General features: G+C 41.1%; 1 long non-coding RNA gene across 1 annotated transcript; it reads right to left on the bottom strand.

Moving 5' to 3' along the window:
• Positions 1 to 2,662: 2,662 nt before the first annotated feature.
• LOC148094644 (uncharacterized) lies at positions 2,663 to 9,014 on the bottom strand. The gene is made up of 3 exons (XR_015718458.1): positions 8,893 to 9,014; positions 3,170 to 3,285; positions 2,663 to 2,779 (listed from the first exon to the last, which is right to left on the bottom strand). It is a non-coding gene; the product is annotated as an uncharacterized LOC148094644 (long non-coding RNA).
• Positions 9,015 to 19,151: the final 10,137 nt, after the last annotated feature.

The following is a 19,151-nucleotide window of genomic DNA, read 5'->3' as shown; positions in this document are numbered from 1 at the left end:
TACAGGCATTTAGCAATATTTGCAAACAATAGTTATAAAGCTCAATAACACTCTAAACCAAAAGCAACAATCTCCATGCGCGTCACCGCTCCTCATTTGCATTCACACACACACCGTCTAAAAATAGAAGTCAGCAGGCAGTGCACTGTTGACCCAGAAACTCCTTTCACACTAAGATCCATTATTTTATATACACAGACGTCTTATATTTACAACTGCACAGATTTTTAGGCCTTTTAGCACCTACACAATTTCGGAAAATTTAACCTAACCGCCCAGCGGATAAACTCTTATAAGTTTTTTGCGACCACTTCTCCAGTCTCAGACTCGAACTGTTTCTGGCCTAATCTCTAACATCCCTAACTCAATTTAAAAGCGTCAACCAACCCAAACTTTGCCTGAAGCTCTATTTTTGGCCTTTCACAGCCAAGGCTTCCCCAAAGTTTTAAGTTAAAGTTACACGCCCGAAGTCCAACTTCTGCTGGCCAAAAAAGCGCAGACTACCGTTCCAAACGGTAAAGTGGTGCAACCACTAGTTATTCTGGAGTGCCCCAAGCTCCACAGTGACCAACTGACTATCCCTCTAAGAGGACAAGGCCTAGGAGTCCCTGGCCTTGGCAAGCGTTACCTCTGAGCACTGCGCCTCCTAGTGGACTCGAACCACCGTCCTCAAGTAATTTATAATACTTTAAACAACAGTCCACACCCAAAAAAGTGTAAGACTGAAGCAGGTCCAACCTGTCTGACCAATTTGGGACTCGAACCCATAAATGACCAAATTCCCTAAATCCTACGTGAGACTCGAACTCACTTTCACTGTTTTCCTTTTCCTTGGGACTCGAACCCATAAAATTCCTTAAATCCTAGTGAGACTCGAACTCACTTTTACTTATAGACCTTCACCAAAATCAAAACAGACATTCACCAGTAATTTCAGTGAGTAGACTTTAATTCTTCCATGTCCAATTTGGCACGCTTTGGAAATCATTCAACAGGTAGTGCCTTACCTTTGGATAAGCCGGCTTATGCCCACTCACTTTGACCACTGATATTCATGCCTGCCCGTCTGACCACCTCGGATCCCGGATTTCTCCATCTACACCTCCAACTCACTCTCCCTCCTCAAATCCCGGACGAGCCCCCAAAATGTTAAGGTTCAATATTGAGGAGGGGTAGAGGAGGTAATCTACTTCCATAATAACAACACTGGTCCGGCCGGGTGGAGTCAAACGATGATTTTAATGCACACGCGTGGGAAGACCGCCCGCTGTACGCAGACAGCGCCGATCCCCAACTTACAGAGCATAAGCAGGTGTTTTATACCTTTCAGGGCTTAAATTTACTGACGCCTCTTGACGTCACTCAGATACAGTTCATACATAGGATTCAAAACCACAATGACTTAATACAGTTTAAAATAACATTGTCTCCGTCTCCACAACAGATGCTTCCTGCCATCTGACTTTCACTTCCCGTCTGGAAAACCAAACTGTTCCTCTTTTTGCAGAGACAATTTTAGAGTTACAAGCAAACATGATTAACCTCTCACCTATACATGAGATAAAGTCTACTGTGTGTTTGTGTCAGCATGAACTGCACTCAGTTTCATCTTGTAACCTTTTCCACCAGACAGAAGGCCAGCACATACACATTTAAGATTATAACAAGCATTCAAAAGCATTTAAGATTATAGATTCAACTCAACAGTTTAAAATGGTTATAACTGCACCTGTAATAAAGGCTAATTGGGTACCAATATGTTTAAACATCTGAATACAATATCAATACTGTAGATTATGTTATTAATGCAATGGTAATGAGGATGATGATTAACAATAGCAGTAAAGTATATTTCTAATCCCCCACACCCGCTTGAAGCTGACGCTCCGGCGCGTGTGTCAAAAACACCAACACACCGCTTCAGAAGCACTCTGTCGATGCTCGATTCGTTTGGCCACAGTCACGTGATCAGTGACGTCCAATTGTGAATTGTGAATTCCACTCTGCAGAGTGGGCAATCATAATGAAGCAATTCAGTTTTTTGTAGATTCAAGCTGCTCTTCATATTTTTGACCAGCAGATGTCACCACAGAGGACTGTGTTAAAAAGCTTCCAGTAATGAATCGTTTTTCAACACAAGCTTCAGAAAGCTTTGTTTGGCCATCACTACTATAAATACACACAGAGGGAAACGAGGAAACTGCACACAGGAGGGGGACACAGCTGAGCCTAATGAATCTGACGAGACGGGTCATTCATGTACTGTACATGATGCGGGTAGATGCTGTACGTTTATGGGCTGCAGGAGAGACACAGATTTGTGCAGCTGAGGTTGTTTGGGGTGCCTGCGTGCTCGCCTGCTGGGCCTGAGCGAGCCTCTCCACATCTGTGGCCCGGCGGTCTCTTCTCTTGCTGAGGATCTTAACGTAGTTTGCTGGGACGAGCCGGTGGTCTCACCGTCCACGCTGGCCAGGAGCCAGCCACGCACACGGGGCTGTAGCTCTAAACACGAGGGAGATAGTTGTAAACATGGGGCACGCTCACACAAAAGAAGAGCACTCATCTGTTATTTCTAAGATAAGGAAAACAAAAATAGAAGGTTTTGGGTCAAAGCACTCAGAATCAAATGTCCCGCAGCCAGTAAAAAGCTCATCACCTTTAGGAGCGAGGTTGAGCATCTCTCCAGCTTGCATAGAAAGCTCCTCCTGAGAAGCAGCTGTAAAGTCATATTCTCCTCTGGCCACCACGTGGTCGTCCTCCTCGCTCGCCCAGTTAGTGTCTAAACCAAGCAAGGAAACTGAATGAAAGACATTCATCATTTTAACTGGTCTTAACCAAAAACAAGTCCTTCTGCTTTTCCTTACACTTGTAAAGTAACTAATGGCATATGGAGCTATGGTACCCAATTTATTTGCCACTGAGTTACAAAAAGGCACATATGATGTCATACAAGCAGACTCATCTTTACACGTGTACTGCAGCCCTGAACATTACCAGCTTCAGATTCTATTATCAAACTTTGCAACAGCAGCCTTAATTACTTTGAACTCAAAACAATTAGCACCTGCAGCCACTGTCCTGTGTTGAGTACACCTCTCAAAACAACTAAATGTACTCATATGAATATGTGAGTGCTTGCTGTTCCATCTCTTCAGCCTGCTGCACAAACCTGCTGGGGGGACGTCCTCAAGGTGAGGTGTGTGTCTGTATCCTCCCAGGCTGTAGCCGCCACCGTAGCTGTAGCTGTAAGGCCTGTAGCCACCACAGATGGAGCTCCCATAGGGGCTGTAAGAGGGGAGAAGGAGCTGTTGGATGGACAGTAGGACTGCTGGACCTTATGAGGGGGCACCAGGGGCGCCATCCTGGGCAGGACAGAAGGGCTAGCAGGGGTAGAGGAGCCTGTAGCTAATCCTAAATGTGTAGATCTGTTTGGTGACAACATAAAGATAGAATATCAGTAAAATCCACCCATAATTCATTGCAACATTAATTGAGCAAAGCATTAGTTCAGAAACGTCATGGAGTCAAGCTAAACTACAAACTGAATGAACAGCTCATAGAGTGGCTCTCTTCCACAGCGTGTCCTATGTCCTTTCTCCCTCCCCTCAACCCCAACCAGTCCTCAGAGGCTGCCCCTCCCTATACCTGCTTCTACTGGAAGTTTCTTCCAGTTAAAATGGTGTTTTTCCTTCCCACAGTCACCAAGTGCTCGCTCAAAAGGGCTTGTTTTGATCATTTCGTTTTCTCTATATTACAATAGGGCCTCCACCTTGCAGTATAAAGTGTCTTGAGGTGACTGTTGTTGTGATTAACGCTATATAAATAAACTGAAATTGAATGGAGTCAACTCTTCCTCCTGCCTCATCTCCAGCTCTGCTACTCTTCATCTGTACAGACGGTGGAAACACACAATAAATTCACCATCAACCAGCAGCTAGCGGCAACTTTTAGCATGGGATGTTTTCTCACATGAGCTGACGTTATGAACCAGTCAACACACCTTAAATATCCTTAAATATCATTATCACAGCTCTGATTGTTCAGCTTCTCCAATCTGATGACCATATTCTCTTAACCTTAAAAAGATATGTTGATATGTCCAAAAAAGATAAAGATGTGTCAGATTTAATTCCATTTCCTCACTTAAAGTGGAAAAAAGTGTCAGGGTGGGGGGACTGATTGAACTGTGATTGTGGAATTTGCCTCACACAGGTGCGTTCACTGTTGCTTGTTTGAGAATACTGCTGTATATATACAAATGCTGACTGCATAAACAAACTGTTGTACATATATTTTTAGAATTATCTGAATATATTAAGAAAAAGACAATAAAAAACAATGACTTGCAGCATCAAGCGGAGGACTTTAATCTTCTCTTGTTTACGAGTTTGGGGACAGGTGAGCAGAGGACTGACAGATGAAAAACACGAGCTTTCTCTAAGGGTGTTGCCTCTCCCTTAAAGACAGGCTGAGGAGTTCAGTTACTCAAAAGGGGCTCAGAGTAGAGCTGCTATTCCTACACGTTGAAGAGAGGCTGATGAGAAAAGGAGAAAGAGGCCCAGGGCAGACCTAGGACACTCTGGAGAGGCTATATCTCTCAGCTGGCCTGAGGATGTCTTGGTGTTATCCCAGAAGAAGTGGAGGAGGTGGCTGGGGAGAGGGAGATGTGGGCTTCTCTGCTTAGGCTGCTGCCCGGGTAAACCAGTCCTTGATAAGCAGAAGAAAATGGATGGATAACAATAATAAGCAGAAGAAGCTAAAAGACACAAATTTAAAATAAAACATTATTAGTTATGAATTGAATGATATAATTATTCAGCTATATAATAACTCAGCTTATAAATATATATGTAGGCATTTTTTGAAGAAAATTATCGGGCAAAGGAACTGAGTTTGTTGGCAAACAGCAGCTACATTTTCTTCTGAACTGACAGTTAGCAAGTACAGAACAAACAGAAATGCAATGAAAATATTTCTGCGGCTTTTATTAATTTCACTTATTAACCAGAACTGCACAAAACTAACAAAAACGCTCAATTAACAGAAGAGAGAGAAATCTAGCGAGACACACTGACTAGGACACGGCCTCAGAGGAACAAACTAGCAGTCAGCCACTTGTACGGCTGTGCAGATAAATAATTAGTTGCTTTTTTATTCCTGGGACTTCTGATTCTCTCCAAATACACAGGGAAGTACCTGATGCAGCTAGTTTTGGGTACTACCATCACCAAGCATTTAAAAAATCTATTAGAGGATAATAAAGTGTTTTCACCAACCAGAAGAAAAACATATTTTAGCGTATAAAATAGCAGTCTCTTCCAAACAAGTCCTTTAGCATGCTGATGTTAAAAAAGATCATGTAGAGTAAGACAGGCATAGAGAACAGCACTGACTGGGAGAGGCTTTGAACAGATGACATACTCAGATCAATTCAACATAAAAGACTTTAACAATGCACAAGCATCTATCAAAAACCTCTTTAATCTATCATCTGTGATATTATTATATACAATTATAATGTATTGTTCATCTCCCTTAAATAAACAGGCAGCCTTCAGGTATGAAATATTCATTTGTCTACTGTTTCAGTGGCTGATAGTGCCCCACAGGCCTCAATGTGAGTTTGAAGCCATTATAATCTTCAAGTTGTTTAACGATAAACAGATTTTGAATGAAAGCCACGGAACTTCGGTAGCACAAAAAAGTCTATATTCTTTGTGTCCATATGGATCAGTCATATTACCATTATTTCCCCCTAAGGTTGCCAAAAGCACCACGTTAATACTTGAAAAAACTGCAGCAATACACCAAAATAGAATCAATATTCTGTTTACTTGGTGACAACGCTGCTTTTAGCCTTCAATCAGAAAGCTTGAGTTGGCTAGTTACCCAGATAGCAAGGAAACATTGAAACAACGTTGAGTCAATATCAGGCGACGTCATTGAATCAACGTTGAAGTGTGACGTTGACCTAACGTCACTCTTGCACCCTTTTTTAATGTTGAAACAACGTCAGGTTTTGATGTTGAATCAATGTTGAAACCTGACATTGAAACAATGTCAGATTCTGATATTGAAACACTGTTGAGCTATGGTGTTGATTTTCCACCTCTTTCGCACAGTTGCTTTTTATTAAAACAACAGTTAAATCATGACTGGAAATCTACCTTTCTTTATAGGTATTTTAACCAATACTAAACTACTGCATGTTTCCATCAATACTTAAACCACCTAAACACATAATTGTACTTATTCCTCAAATTGGACACCCTTTATAAAAAAAACAACAACAAATGTCTCACAATGTATCATGTCAATATTAATATCCTAAAATAAGAAAGCATTGCATGTGATGTAACAGAGAAAAAAAAGAAACAAAAAAAGGTCAATAGGCATGTTTCGTTTGCTAAATACTTTATTAAAAGACAGTTTCCTATTTACATTTATATGTTTCACAGAAGTTTGTAATTTTTTACTCTGGGATGGGATGCATGATGTGCGTCCTGCACCACCCATACCCATACGATCTGGGGCGTATCGGAGCCATTTCTGCACTGCTTGTGCAAAGACAAACTCGGACATAGAGTTTGCCCCTAACTGCTGCGTCAGGCCATCCAGGAAAAAAATACACACACACAAACAAAAAAAGTGAATTAGAGCACATGAATAAGCTCTTGTTAACTGTCTTCAGCGGGGAGAAAGTATGTAAACTCCTAGGCTGATAAACATGAAAGTCACCAGGCGTAAATCTGCAAACTGCCGCATTTGATTCCCAAAGAGCTATGAGCGGAAAAAGTGATAAGTCTTAGCATGGTGTGCCGTGTATCCTTTAAAACAAAATAAACATGGGGTCCTCGGGCTGTACAACTACAACCCGAGGTCTAAACAAGCCAAAGACCAAAGACTCCATCTCCAGATTAACCGGACATGAAAGTCTTGTTATTAAGAAAGACAAAGTAATATAGCAAAAAAACTGTAAAACTTACCACCATATATGCATTTGCAGAGCGCTGTATCTTTAAATGCCATTTTTTGCTTTGTCTGGTCCTTGGTTTTTTTCCCTGCCCAGTTGAGTACCGAGGCCAGCTCGTTTGTAATGGCATAAGCCATTACATGGCGGACTCGCACCTCCAGTGTGGTCCCTCCAATCAAGGCAAAGCGTCTCACCTATAGACACATTTTAAGAGATGGAATTAGCGTGTCTCATGTCTTAAATGTGTATGCAAGTGCTTGTGTGTTTAATCAACAGGCCGTTGTTATGTATTTAAATCACATCTGACAGCTATTACACTTTATAGTTACAAAGTGTACATAACCTTTATATACTTACCATTGTCTTATTTGCCTCTTATGATTGAAGAGCTGCCTCTGCATTGTTTAGCTCCTCAATGTTGTGCAAGGGCAAATCCAGAGGCAGTACCCCAGCATCTACCGATTCACTGCAGCAGGGATGGCGGATGGCTCTGACCTCCTCACGGAGTTTGTTAACAGCTGTTGTCAGGTCTGACAGCATAGCTAATATCTTTTGTGAGGTCGCATCTGTTTAAAAAAACAATTCCAGAAAGATTAATGGCTTAAGCAGTGAGAGGCGAAAAACTAATAAATAAATAATAAAACGCAGTTTACGTGTGGACAAAAGGTGCAAACGCAAGGTAGGTGAGCGTGCAACGTAAAGTTAGGTGAGCGTGCAACGTAAAGTTAGGTGAGCGTGCAACGTAAAGTTTGAATTGAGTGCGAATCGAAGCGGGTGCTCTCCAATCATTAAAAGTAACAAAGTCATTGAACACATTTATACAGTTACCTTTACGTTTATCAATCATATATCACAGATTTACAATTTTTTGTAGTACTATGCTAAAAAGCAACTACAGAGCGAAAGTCTGGGTCAAGCGCCGAGGCGACGGCAAGAACAAAGGAACCCTCGAAGCGTTAAAGCTAGCTTTGTAAGGGAATATAACGGAAAAGTATGAAACGAAAATGTTTTCTTTGTTGACTTTGTTCGCAGTGCAATTTATTTGTTGCCGGATTGTAAGATGAAAATAGACACAATTTCGGGCTCCCACATTTTGTCCGAAACTTTACATTAACAAGTTTGTTTGTTTTTTACTGTTATTCAAATGCAACCGTGGAAATAACGAATAGAACAAAAGTCATTCATTCTTACCTTATATTAATCGTGGTGCAGGCCAGTGCAGTGCATGAACTGATGCCTTCTCCGGTCAATTCCGCTGAGAGTAAATCTAATGTCCCGCTCTACTGTACAAGACAATGGTTACCTGAAGGGATGTACCACTGTGAGAGGGGGGGCTATGGAATAGTCCAAGTGGTAGCAGCTTTAATTTCCCGCTGAACCATAAATCAATGGTTTTTCAACGTGATTGTTGTCACCTTCTCAACTATAAATAGATCAACAATCAACGATGACAGAACAACACTGACACACTGACATTGAAATAACACTGACATTGAAATAATAATCAATGTTATTTCAATGTCAGTGTCAGGTTTCATCAGTATTTCAATGTTGTTTCAACATTGGTTTTGTGTTGACATTTCAAGCCTGACGATTCTGATGGTTCAGATGGAAAATCAACATCTGTTCAATGTCTCCTTGCTATCTGGGTAAGCATCGGGCTAACGTTTAAAGCTTTCACTTTGGGGAAGTAACTCGCATTACTGCTACTGCTGTGTAATCTTGGTTAAATTCACAGCATATTCCAGAAATTACCCTGCAATAACTAACTGTTAGAATAGCGGAACCGTATTGCATCACACTGAGTGCATTTCAATCATTTATCCCGCGAGTTTGCTAGCTAGCAAAATAATAAAAACGATTTTAAAAATTAGCATGTGTAACGTACACACTGGAGAAAATGATTTACTAGGACTTACGCAAACTCCTCCACAGTGAAAACGTACAAATCCTTCTTGCAGACTCCTTCTTGTATTTTTCGTTTTCCAGCAAACACTCATTAAAACGGCCTCCAGGCACGTTAGTGCGCTCACCCCCGACTTTTCGGGGAGGGGGTGGGGTGTCACACATTGAAACAGACTGACGTGCAGAGGTACAAGGCAGCCCAGGCAGAGAAATGTTGCTTTTAGACTTTGCCATTTTATTTCTCTATCTGATAAGAAAACTATTCAATCAGATAGTTATTTGTGGTGAATGAAATACAGTTTCAAGACGTTTTAAGCACCAAATCCGAAATAGAAGCACTACAATATATCCAAGATTTTTCAAGGATTTCAAGCACCCGTACGAAACCTGCATATGCAGTTGATGATTGTTAAAATAAAATAGAACATTTTCATCAATTTCTTGTTTGCTTCGGAATCTACGACATGGCTATATACAGAAAAGCTCGACATGTTATGCAAAAGAAAAAAAATACACGAACAAAAATTCTCGTAATTGTCATTTTCGTAATTTCAAAATTCTCCAAAACTAACATTTTCTTTGATTGACTCATATTAAATTGCCTACGGTCAAATTTAGTGTGAACAATATTACACAAACAAACATGTGTGTGTGCGCCTGCGCATACATTAGAATCACTTTGATCCCTTGTGACGCGGTAGCTTTGCTTCGATCCTTCATGACGTGGTAGCTTTGCTTTGATCCCAAAACCCATAATACGAGCGCTCACCCATTATACTTTATGGCATAACGGACGTTGACCTGACACCAACCCAAACCCTTTCCAGATGTTTTCAGAGCATTTTACAAAAGAAACCAAAACAAGTTCAGTTTTGTTTCTAACCAATTCACAGAGCAAACAGACAGATCGTGGCTATTAAAGTCAACAAGAGCAACCCTGAAATTCTGCAACAGGCAAAACTGACCAAAGAACAATTTCAATACGAGACAGATTATCAATCCAAGGAAACTGGATATATAAAACCTAAGCGTTTCAATGACCTCGAACAACTACTGAAGGTTAGGCCAGCACCTGAAAATGGTCAACCATTATTTGTTAGTCTAATCAAACAGATGTTGGCCATGTTTCTGAGGTCGGTTTTCTCCTTTTTTATGTTGTTCTTTCAGTTTTTCTCCTGAGATACCTCATCTCAGGAGAAAAACTGAAAGAAGTGTCTGTGGTGCAGCTGATCTGGTCTGTCTCGAGACAGTCCAGGCTGCACTCACCTGCAACAGGTGGAGACTCACCAGAACATTCAGACCTCACAAATTTTGTCTTTCTCAACTCTTCTATAAAGGGTTTCTCTCAGGAGGGGAAGGCAGTGAGGCCTGGAGGAGGTCCACCCCATCACGAGGGCTGGCTAGGCTTTCGCAGCCTGTGTGAGTGTATGTGTCTGCACGACCGTGTTTATTGTTTTATATATTTCAAAAAGACGCATGTCCTCACATCTGCAGTTTCTTTGGTGGATCTGGTCTTGTCTGTCTTGAGACAGTCCAGGCAGCATCCACCTGTAACAGGTGGAGACTCACCAGGACATTCAGATCTCACAAGTTTTGTGTTTCTCAACTCTTCTGTTGAGGGTTTCTCTGAGAAGAGGAGTGCAGTGAGGCCTGGTGGAGGTCCACCGATATAAAGGGTGGCCATGTGTGTGTATCTGTTAATGTCTGGATGTGTGCAGACTTATGTGCCTTAGTTTGTGTATGCGTGGAGATCTGAGGTTGGCTGGTAGAGTGGACCTCTGCACATAATGACAACTGTGTGCAAACATTACCATGTTTGGATTTCTAGGAATTTGGTTTCTTTGGGGGACAACTGCTTAGTGCGATTCAAAGTATGACAACTGCTTAGCGCGTGTGAGAGTATGACAACTGCTCAGTGCGTGTGAGAGTATGACAACTGACTCTAAGCCAATACAGTCCCTCTGGTCCACTTCACGTCGTCCTCCACAGAACCCCGACAGGGCTGCTGACCCCAGTGTTTTAGCCACCCTTCCCAGGTCGGCTAACACCTCTGTCCCCTGACAACTCCGATGTCAACTTCGGCCTCCTTAACATCCGCTCGCTTACGAGCAAGGGTCATCTAATTCGGGATCTACTCACAAATCGTAAGTTTGACTTTTTCTGTTTGACCGAGACGTGGCAACAGCCCAGTGACTTTTCGCCGCTCAACGACTCTACCCCCCCGGGGTTTGTTTATACCTGCCAACCTCGTAAGTCCGGCCGTGGTGGAGGTCTCGCGGTAATCTATCGCGAGAACTGGAAAGTCACACCGTTGTCTGTACCTGTCTACAGTTCCTTTGAATCCATTGTCTGTCAACTCTCAGGACCTGTTCCAACTGTCATAGCTGTTATTTACTGCCCCCCCAAAGTCTTCATAAGTGACTTTGTTGATCTCCTGACTCACATAACTACTGTTTCCCCTAATATAATACTTCTGGGAGACTTTAATATTCATATGGATAACAGTGATCATCCACTCACCAAAGACTTCTCATCCTTCCTCGATAGTTTTGGCTTTAAACAACACATAAACTTTCCTACTCATACTAAGGGCCATACTTTGGACCTAGTTTGTTGCTCTGGACTTACTCCTTTCAACTGCAAAGCTGATGAACTGCTAATTTCTGACCACTTGCTTCTTTCTTTCAATATCAAAATGACCTTTTCTATAACCAAGAACCTTCGTACCATCTCTTTTCGGGATATTAAGAAAATCAATCGTGATACTCTTTCTTTTGCTTTCTCTAGTCATTTGCATTTTCATAACCTGCTTACCCAAGAGGACTTAGTTTCCTATTATAACTCTAGTCTCAATAGTATTTTAAACTCTGTTGCCCCACTCAAAACCAAATCTATATCATTCTCTCAGTCAGCACCCTGGTTTACAGCTGAACTCAGGCTCCTGAAAGCAAAAGGACGACGACTTGAACGCCTTTATAAGAAAACTGGTCTGAATATCCACAAGGAAATGTTTAATAATCATATTATGTGTTATAAGGAGTGTATTAATCAAACAAAATCTGCTTACTACTCCACCATTATCTGTTCAAATGATGACTCAACCAAGATACTGTTTTCACTGTTCAACTCTTCTTTCAGGTCACCAGATTTTTTACCTGCTCACCTTTACTCGTCCTCCTTTTGTGATTCTTTAATGTTATTTTTCATTGAGAAAATTCACAAAATACACCAAGATCTGTTTTCCGAGGTTCCATCTAGCTCTTCCTGTGTAATTCCTCTCCCATCACACTGTTTTTCTGCTTTCCAGCTCCCCTCGGTTACTGATATTTCAGATTTCATCTGTAAGTCAAAACCTTCTACATGTCAGCTAGACCCCATTCCTACAGTTTTAGTTAAGGCATGTCTACCTTCTTTGCTTCCCCTCATATCTGCCATCATCTGCTCTTCACTTACCACTGGAACTGTTCCTTGTTCCCTCAAAATTGCCGCCATCACCCCAATATTGAAAAAAACTGGTCTAGATCCCAATAATTTTGAGAATTTTCGGCCTATTTCCAATCTACCATTTCTTTCAAAAATTCTTGAGAAAATCGTTGCCACACAACTCCACTCACATTTAACTAATAATAATCTGTATGAACAGTTCCAGTCTGGTTTTCGCCCCTCCCATAACACTGAAACAGCACTTATAAATATTACCAATGATCTTCTTATGGCAGCTGACTCCGGTTTACTTTCCATTCTTATTCTCCTCGATCTGAGTGCTGCTTTCGACACTATTTCTCACTCCATTCTTCTCAGTAGGCTAGCCTCCATCGGTCTCTCCCATACTCCACTAGCCTGGTTTAATTCATACCTGTCTGATCGCACTCAGTTAATTCAACTCAAATCCTTTACTTCTCAGCCCTTTCCTCTGACCACTGGCGTGCCCCAGGGATCTGTCCTGGGGCCCCTTCGTTTCATTATCTACCTTCTTCCGCTTGGACACATTTTCTGTAAATACAATATCAATTTCCACTGTTATGCCGATGACACCCAGCTTTATCTGTCCACTAAACCTGATTCTGTTCTTCCCCCATCCTCCCTCACCCTCTGCTTAGCTGAACTAAATTCATGGTTCTCTTCTAATTTTCTCAAACTCAATAGTAACTAGAAAAAGTTGCATTTCCTGCGAAAATGCAGTGTGAATGCCTCGTATTGGAATCTGCTGAAAAAAAGCTCAAAAAGCATAATTATCTGCTGAAAAGAGGTGTAGAAGCAGAAGTGCTTGCTGAAGATGGCTGTATGTGTAAGGATACACTGGAGAGTGTCAAGAAAGCAGAGAGTATGCAAGCAAGGAACATGTGTGGCAACTGTCACAGGTAGGATTCGAACCTCAGCCACCGGGTCTCACGGCAGCTGCTCAACCCTCTGAGCCAAATGAGTTCAGGTCACAAACAAAGATATAATGAGAGGAAAAATGTGCACTGTGGAGCAGAAGCTGAAATTAGCAGAAAAGAGGTGAAGAGGAAGAAATCTGTTGTGAAATGAGGTAAAGAAACTGAAATTTGTGCTTAAAACAAGTAAAAAAGCTGAACTCTGAAATCCTGCTAAAATAGCAGAAGAGGCTGATATTTTCCAGCTACTCATTGAGCCAAACTGGTTCTCACGTATCTGAAAAAAGCTAAAAGAGGTGAAGAAACTGAAATTTGTGCTTAAAACAAGTGAAAAAGCTGAACTCTGAAATTCTTCTGAAAGTGCAGAAGAGGCTGACATTTTTCAGCTACTCATTGAGCCAAACTGGTTCTCACGTAACTGAAAAAAGGTGAAAAAGCTTAAAATTCTAATAAAAACAGCAGAAGAGGCTGAGATTTGTGCTGATAAGAGGTGAAAATGCTGAACCAATCAGAGGTACTGCTTCTGTCTGCTTCATCAGGCTGTGTACTTGTATGTATTTCTGCCATGGAGCGTTAACAAGAATCTGAGGTTCATATTAGAAAAGCTGCCAAAATCATAAAACGTTGCAGAATTGTAATAAATTATCAATATGAATTACAGGTCTGTGATAGTGTATCAATTTGTAGTGAAAAAAAAATGTTGAACAAGGTGGAATCGAACCCACGAACTTTGGTCTGAAGATCCGTTTCATTACCAATCACGCCACTGGCAAAGAGAATTAGCACCTGATTGATGAGCAGTCAGAATTAGATTGCGGTGAGAGGCGAAAAACGCAGTTTTTTGGAGTTACAAAACGTCGTGTAACTCAAAAACTAGGTGGGATAGTGGGTGTCAGAGTATGTCAACTGCTCAGTGCGTGTGAGAGTATGTCAACTGCTCAGTGCGTGTGAGAGCATGACAACTAGGGATGGGTATCGAAAACTGGTTCTTGTTGAGAACCGGTTCCCCCTGTTTCAATTCCTTGGAATTGTTTGCCATTTTTGCAAACATTCCCTTATCGATTCCAGTCGCCCCGAATGATGTCACCATGTTGCGGAGCGTCATTTACCTGGCAGGAAACACGGCGCCTAAGCGGCTCAAACATTCAAAAGTTTGGTTATACTTTACGAGAACGGATGACAACAGGGCAACTTGCAATACTTGCAAAGTAGATATTTCATTTAAGGGAGGAAACACTACGAATATGCAAAAGCATTTGCTCACAAAACACGCGATGACCTTAAATGAATGTCGTGTTTTTAATTCCGCTCCGGACTCGTGAATCTCAACCCAGCAGCAGCAGTAACGTTTGCACGTCCTCTCCCGTTAATGCAGCAACTGCTGCGTGTGTGTGTGTGTGAGCTGACACACACACACACACACTCTCACACACGTTCTTGCACATGCATACACATGCACACGTGCATACACGTGCACACACATACACACATAGTGCCTTGTCTTTTAGAACCACAGGGGGGTTTTACGAGGGGAGGTGCTTGTGTAAACTGTAACTGTCATGGAAATAAATAGCTGTGAGGAGGGCTGCTTGTTGAAGAAGTTGGTTTGGAGACAGGTGAGGAGCGTTGAGCTCCAAGAGCTTGGTTTCGACCATCCTTCCCTTCCTAGCAAGTAAAAGATGCTTGTCTTGTTTTTGTCGTTAACAAGAATATGTTTCTAAACGAGCTAAACAATCTGATCAGGGTTTTGTCATCAGTGCCAACAAAACGCTCATTTGTATTTTAGCTGTGTCTATCATCAAAATTGAGTTGGAGTGTTTTAACTCTGATGACAATCTCTCCCTAACAAGTCCACTTTATTGTGTGCTCATTTTCTCCTATTAGTGGCTCATACGTATATAATTAGTAAACATGCATTAAGTGCACTAATTTCTCTCGCTTATCAGTGGCTCATGGTTGCTTAAGGCCTATGTCTGTACTTGACCACAGAGGCAGAGCATCATTCAATCCTGCCAGCTGCCTATCTTAGGAGCTTGTCAAGGATGACAGACTCCACTTTCTCTGCAGCAACACAGCTCATAACTTTTTTACAGTGTCTCCCTGTCCTCATACTCATCTCAGCTTACTAGTGACCCAGCATTTTTCCAAATACAGCAGCGCTAACCAACATCCTTTTTTCAAGTAATATAAAAATCAATTTTATATATTACCTTTTTAAACATCCCATTTTTCTTTCTAATGTCATTAAAACAAGTTTGCACATTTGTATAACAACAGTCAGACCTCCAGATCTTTTAAGCTTTCAGTTTTTTTCTCAGTGTCACACAGATTAGTTTTCGTCTCTTTCAATAAGAAAGTCAAATCTTCAAACCCTGAAGCAATCTTTGTTTCTTTCAATCATTCCAATATTTTTCATCTCCTGTAATATAATTGCAGTTAACCAGGGCTTAGCTACTCTGATCCACAGTGATTTTGGGGGTGTGGATACTTGGGTTTTTTTCACAGGTGCAGAGCCTTTTTCTACAAAATTCCGAATAAACTGCATTTTTTAAAAGTACCATTAACATTAATGTAGACCGACAAGTAACTCAACATTTAACACAGTGATCAGTAGAGAAGAAAGAAAATAACCCATTTTAAAATTTCTAGTTCAGATCAAAATTATTGTTCTGATTAAGGAAACAGTAAATCTGGCCACATTATTGTCCAGATCCTCCAATTTTCCCTTTCCAATGTGACTAAATACAATTCAACTTTTTAAAATAAAAGCAGATGCACACCCAGATATTTCTTACAGTAAGAATCCTCCAACAACCTTTCAAAAGAAACATTTTTTGTCTTTCCTCAATTTTTAGACCAACTGAATCCACAAACCTGAAGCTGCAGACCCCAAACTAATCAAATGTAATGTTTCCATAATCAGCACAGTAATTTTTCAGTCTCTGTGTGTTATGTTCACTCACAGTTTTGATGCTTGCTTCTTCGACTTGATCCATGATTAGCTCTGCACCATCGCTCTGCTGTTTCCTCTCTCCTCATGCTTCTCCTTCATGCGTCCTGTCCTCAGATATAATCCAACCAGCTGCCTCCTTGTTTCCTCCTTGACTTGTATTTGCAAAATTTCCAGTTAAATTAAGAGAAATCCAGAAAGGTTTTCCTGCTTCAAAAGCTCTTCCAGTTGCCTGTCTTCTTGTCCTCCTTTAAATGTGCATTTTTGTATATTTGTATTTATTTGACTTCATATTGCCATGACAACATAACACAGAGCATCTTGGTAGATTAAAGCAGGGAGTTCTGTTCTCTGCAGAAATGCTGGTGTTCCATAGTGATGTAAAAGTATGTTAATAATATTTAAACAGACACTCACTGATCCTGTAAGAGCTGGAATTTAACTACAAACCCTCTTAGTCCCCATCAGTATCATTCATTCTGCTCTGCCGCAATGGTCACAGTGGCTAGTTTAAGTACATTTGCCCCATAGAAATCCACTGATGTTCAGTGAGCCCCTTTGATACATATTTAGACCTTCATAATTTTCAGGGTGCATGAGTGTTATATCTCCGTCTCATCCTAAATATTTCACCAACATGTAAAAGGCATACGTCCACAAGATTTTGATTTGTTTAATTGTAATTTAAACTTGTGTTAGTCTGTGTTGCATGCTTTGAATAATCTTCTTCAGAGTAGACTTTTGGTGTAAGCTGATAGTGAATAAAAAAAAACTATAAAAAGTTGCTGTGGTTTTTATTTTCCAAGAGAGGTAATGCACATAATGCAGAGACGAGCGCACGGGGGATATCCAAATTCTAGGAAGGCAGCCTGCTGCTGTACACAGGCGGATTCTTCTCAGTCATAGTTCTTAACAACTTGACTGTTTTCTCAAACCACACAAAGAGTGCTGTTCCCATTAATTATAAATAGCGATATATGAGCAGCTATATTAGCTTTGACTTAACATATGTTAAATAGTATACTTTCCTGTTTTAAAATTTATGATGGCTCAAAATTCAAACCTTACAAATTAAAACCCTGAATCATCACCACTTGTGTGAACTACAAGGGTGCCATCATTTTTCTTTTAAATCCATACGGCTGACACTGACGAACATCTTACAGTGCAGTATAAGAGTCCCGCCACAAGGAGACACTAAAGGCTTTCAAACCAACAGTTTCTGCTTCCAAAGCGGTGCCAACCGTCACCACCGATCACCGTACTTATGTAACATAGACCATGGATGCATGTTTGAGTTGATACATCACTTAAAGCCACCACTGTTCAGGCATCACATCTGTCCATTAGGTTTCCCTTTCATACACAACATTTTTATCCCATGGTACTAACTTTTTTGTTGTTGTTGACTGTTTATTTATTTGTTTGTTTGTCTGTTTGTCCAATGTTCTTGTTGCACTGCTAAATAGGCTGTAGCCAACATGATTTATAAAGGGATTATAAAACTAAGAAATTACTGCATTATTTTACCTACTCCTATTAAACTAACTTTCCTAAAAACTGATTGCAGCTTCTACTTTGTGATGTCAATGTTATGTCTCTAAATGATTTCATATCATTCATGGGAGATATGCTTGACAAATGAGAAGTTAACAAGTCACTGCTACCAGCTGAATCAATTCATTGGGGCGACCTGCGTGTTGTGTTGCATTGTCTGATTTGGTCATAGTGTGTAAACACCTCTAGAGGTCACTGTTGTATAGCTGCTGCAAACTGAATGTGCCCGTACCAGAGGTTATACGTAAAATGGCAGCTGCCAGGAAGTCTCTTTGAAAATTTGTGTCCGCCCTTTATGAAATAGATATGTTGTATTACAAGGTACTAATGCACCCTTGCATTGGTAAAATAAATTCTACTAGAATAGCTGATACTCCCTCACAGAAGATTTATTTTGACCTTTCCAAAGCCTTCTTTAAAATTTAGAAAATAAAATGAAAACAGGCATATCAAAACAAGCCTACTAGAAATACTACTCTGCATTACAGCCTAACACTTGGCTAAATCCTAATATGTAATTCTGGTTTAATAGTTTTGTTACGAACTTGCATGTTCATGTGTTTGTTTTGTGCAAGTGTTGTATCTTTTTATGTTAATTTAGCTGTGCCAGGGCTCTGCTTCGATTGGTGCGTGGATACACTGCCCCGACGTGACTGGTTCCAGCTGGAGGACCCGCCCATTATAAGGAGGCTGGAGCAGTATTCCTGTGGCAGCTGCTGGCTGCAGTGTGCTCTTAAAAGTTGTGGAAGTGGAGTGGGTAGGGGTGAGCTGCCGTTTCTTTTGATCACCCGTTTTCTCCTGTTTTGAGTTAGTTAAGGAGGTTAGACTCTGTCTTTATTTTTGACTTTGTTTTGGTGAGGTCAGAGGTGCGGGATTTGTGTAGATGTGTTTTGTTTATTGTTTTGGCCTTGGCTCACCCTGAAGTGTTGACACTCCCGTTTTGGTTCCTTTTTTTCACATCGTAAATAAATCACATTGAAACTAACGGATTTGTTTTCTGTGTCTGCTTGGGTCTTGGGGGGGGGAAGCGAGTGCCTCACTCATGTTATTGCCTGGCCCTAGACAGGTCGTAACACACGCACTGAGCAGTTGACATACTCTCAAACGCACTCAGCAGCCGATAAACTCCCCCAAAGAAACCAAATTCCGAGAAATCCAAACATGGAAATGTTTGCACACAGTTGTGATTATGTGCAGAGGTCCACCCTACCAGCCAACCTCAAATCTCCACGCATACACAAACTAAGGCACATAAGTCTGCACACATCCAGACATTAACAGATACACACACATGGCCACCCTTTATATCAGTGGACCTCCACCAGGCCTCACTGCACTCCTCTTCTCAGAGAAACCCTCAACAGAAGAGTTGAGAAACACAAAACTTGTG

This window comes from Neolamprologus brichardi, unplaced genomic scaffold (genome assembly GCF_056152115.1).
Source record: "Neolamprologus brichardi isolate AB-2024 unplaced genomic scaffold, ASM5615211v1 NODE_ptg000033l+_length_6344489_cov_1, whole genome shotgun sequence".
Classification (NCBI taxonomy): domain Eukaryota; kingdom Metazoa; phylum Chordata; class Actinopteri; order Cichliformes; family Cichlidae; genus Neolamprologus; species Neolamprologus brichardi.
The sequence above is the reverse complement of the archived record's forward strand: the minus strand, read 5'-3'. Positions and strand labels throughout refer to the sequence as shown.